Consider the following 4215-nt stretch of genomic DNA (forward strand, 5'->3'; position numbering starts at 1 on the left):
TACGCTGCATACGCTCATGTGGAGGGGTAGTTTTTCGGGATAATTTAATAGAGGGAAGAATTTTCAAGTGTCATATAATTAATTTGTTATTCTAAATCATGTACACATTGTTCAAGGTAGTTTTCCATCTTTTAAACCGTTTCTGTTCACGAGGGGTAGTTTTTCGGAAACGTATTATATATTATCAAAGAGCAAAAAAGGAGGAAAAAATATCAACTAAAAGTCTCTTCTAAGTTTGATTATTTCTAATGCTTTTTTCATACATATATACGTTCTATTGCATACGTTTACGTGGAAGGGTAGTATTGGGAATATTATAATGAGAGGCAAATTTTCCAATTTTATTTAATTAATTTTGAGTCTTTGAACATTTTTATATTGTTCAAGGTAATTTTGTAACTTTTAAAGCGTTTTTGATCACGAGAGGTGGGTATGTATGACTTAGGGGTAGTTTTTGAGGAACGTTTTATATATTATAATAAGTTATAGAACGTATAGAACGTATTATATTATATAGTATCATATATTATCATTTTTCAAAATGGTTTCCCAACTTTTTAAACGTTTTTGATGACGAGGGATTTAGGGGTAGTTTTTGGGTAACGTGTTATATATTATGGGAGAGAAAAAAAATAAACTAACAGTTACTTCTAAGTTGATTATTTTTAATGCTTTTTTCATACATATAAATGTTCTTCTGCATACGTTCACGTGGAAGGGTAGTTTTGGGGAAATTTTAAAAAGCGCAAAATTTTCAAGTGGCATGTGATTAATTTTAAGCCCTAAAACATGTTTACATTGTTAAAGGTAGTTTTCCCATTCTGAAAACGTTTATGATCACAGGGGGTAGTTGTGTAAGGCTTAGAAGTAGTTTTTTGGGAAACTTAATATATGTCATCGTAGACCAAAAAAGCAAAAAAATCTCCACTTATCATTTATCGCATTATAATCATTTTTAGTGAGTTTTCGTAGGTGGCGGCGCTGAGTGAACGTCCTGCTAGCGCCGCCACCTTTCTCTCCGAAGTTTAAAGAGCAAAAAAAAATTTTTTAGCATAAAATTCGCCAAAAAAGAACAAAAATATATAGCGTATTCCATTTTATAATTTTCCATGGTGGCGGCGCTGAGTGGACGGACCTAATGGAAACCTTTAACAACTGTCTATAAAGACTCACATTAACATCAGTAACAATCACTAGAAATATCAATGCACATGTCTAGCAATCTTGAATATCAATCTTAGCATCGTTTAATAACAATTCTTAATAGCAGCCACCATCAACTCGGATCAACAATCAATAAGAATCCTAAGAAATAATCAACTGAAATCCTTAAAAATATTATTGATATCCCTTAGCACAGTTATGGTCAATATCCTTAAGATCGGTCAATAAAATCGCATAAGGATGATCAACACAACCCCTGGAAATGTTCACAACGAATTTTAGTAACAGTTCACAACGACACCTAGCAAGATCAACAACAGCCATTAGCAACACACAACAGTCATTACAAACCATCAGAAAACCGCTGAAAAAAAAACTACTTAAACAGGTGCCTGTAATCTTGAATGAATAATTTTGACAATAGTCTATGATAACATGTAGCAAAGTTAATAACAAACCCTATTGATGATTAGAAATAGTATTAGAAACCCTTGGTAATCCCTAATAAACGCATTAGTAATGGTCAATAACAACCTTTAGTAAAAGTTAATATCAACCTCTAGTAAAAGCATTATCGACAGCTTCTAAAAACACTAAATGAGAATGTGAACAAGAGAAAATAAAAACACATAGCTGTGGTAAATTACAACCCTTAGCTAAATAATAACTTATAGCAACAATAAAGCTCAACTTTTATTAAAGTTTATAACAATCTTAAGCAACTATCAATAATATTCCTTATTAACTGTCAATAACAAACTTTTAACAGTATTTATCACCTTTAGCAACTGTTAGCAACCATTCATAAAAACAATAACAAACCTTGGTACTGGTGAATGACATGCCTTAAAAACATACAACAATGTTTACTAATAATCAACGATAAACCTTAAAAATGCCAATAAAAAATCATAGCATGATCAATAGCAACTACTAACAATCTTAAAGCACAATCTTAACATTGGTCAATAACAACATATGACGATGATGAATAATAAATCTTAACAGCCCTGAATAACATCCCATAAAATTGATTAATAAACTTGTCTAGAAACGTACAATATCAACATTTAGGTATAATCTACAACGAAACCGCCGAACATGAGCAATAAAAAGGATAATATTTTAGAACTAGATATTGAAAATTGACTTACTTTTTATTTAGAAATATTCAAGAATATTGAAAGTTTCAAAATTAAGTTTGAAAAATACAATTTCGAATTGGAGGGCTTAAGGTTTAGACATTTTAAACATTAGAATCACATATAGAAATTTTATCTCATTTTTAATTCTCAATGCAATATCTTAAAACTCTTGTCTTTAAAATCTTAATAGCTAAACATTAAACTATCTGAATTTCAAACCTCATTCATTAAATAAATTCTTTAATTATAAATGTTAAAAAAATTATAGTTCTGAATTTTAATTTTAAACGCTAAATATTCAATTTCTAACTTTAATAAGTATTAAATTTGTAATTAAAATTAAAATGGTTGAAATTTTTACACGACATAAATTTGTTTACAGAAATTTAAATTTTAAAGATTTGTTAACACGAAAAAGTTTTAATATCGCAATTCTTGATTTAAATTTCAAGGATCCGTAATGTAATTTAATGTAACTTGAATCAATCGATTCAAACTGATATCATTTTGATGAATTTAAATGTTAAATTACTTTCAATTTCTAAATTCTTCAACTTAGGAAAGAATTCTTAAATTTTTAAAGTTTTAAATAAGAAATGTTGCAGTTTCAACTCCCTGATGATAAATTTGTCCAATCTGCAAAAGTTTAATCTAAAGTTACAAAATTATTAGATCTTCTGAATTTAAATTTCCAAATTTTATAAACATTTAATTTAAAATTATATAATTTCAAAAGCTTTTATGTATAAATGACACACATGTTATTTTTTCTCATTGCATTTTATACATCGCCTTTTTTCAGAATGTTGTCTAATTAAATATTGTTGATTTTAAGAACGTCGAATTCGAAATTACTAATGATTAATTATGTTTTTAAATATTTCATGAATAAAAAATATATTTAAGAATGAATTCTTGAATTTTTATATTTTAAATGTTAAGAAATCAAACATCAGGAACATCAACGTACATTTACTGCTCATAATTATATAATTCGCACAAGAAGTCACTTTTTTTCAGAATTTTTGCTTTAAATGAAAATTCTTAAATTCTCTGTCGGGCTGACAAAATAAACATCGAAGAAGCTTTAGTGATTCGTACTTAAAAATAAAAAATTTTCTAATTTGCAGCCAACTAGGACTTACATAAAAAATTCCTCGTTGCTCTGAAGATATCCAACAGTTTCCATAGTCTGAACACCAAAAATTCGTGAGCTATGAAAAAGTCGATTCAGATCATTTGTTTTTCGCATTTCACACAATCAAAATTGAAATTATTTCAATTTATTTACGATTCAAATTTTGTAAAAATGTTAAAAATTGTTTATTATAAATAAATTTCCTACTACCGAGAAAATCCTCGAAATCTTCCTATGTTACATCATTCCTCCCAGCCACTTTTTTTTCATCTTGACTGCCCAGTTCAATCGTACTTGCAAATGGGGAAGATAGTCATCCAATCTTGTTGGACGATCCACTTCAATGCTCGAAAACGAATGGATATCAAGAAGAAATTGTATAAGATCCATCGGTGAATGCAGACTTTGAATCTTGCATGCGTGAATTTCCTTGATCCCTCAAACATTTGACAGAAAAATTACATTATCACGGTATCTAAAGATATCTTCAGAAAATAAATTGGCATCTCATCAAAACTTTAAATATAAAAGTATTTCCATTTGAAAAATCTAAAATTATGATTTGGTGATTGTAAATTCTCTTTTGTTAAAGCTCCTTAGGCTTTAACGAGCGCATTTTCATCACGCAGCTTTTACTTCGCATCTCATTTTCATTGCCTTGTTTTTCTAATTAAAAACGCAATTTTTTTAATTTTCAATCGTATTTTTTCAGATTAAAACAGAAAATACGCGCTGCATCAAAAAATTATAAATAAAAAATTTATATAA

This window comes from Belonocnema kinseyi, chromosome 5 (assembly GCF_010883055.1).
Source record: "Belonocnema kinseyi isolate 2016_QV_RU_SX_M_011 chromosome 5, B_treatae_v1, whole genome shotgun sequence".
NCBI lineage: Eukaryota > Metazoa > Arthropoda > Insecta > Hymenoptera > Cynipidae > Belonocnema > Belonocnema kinseyi.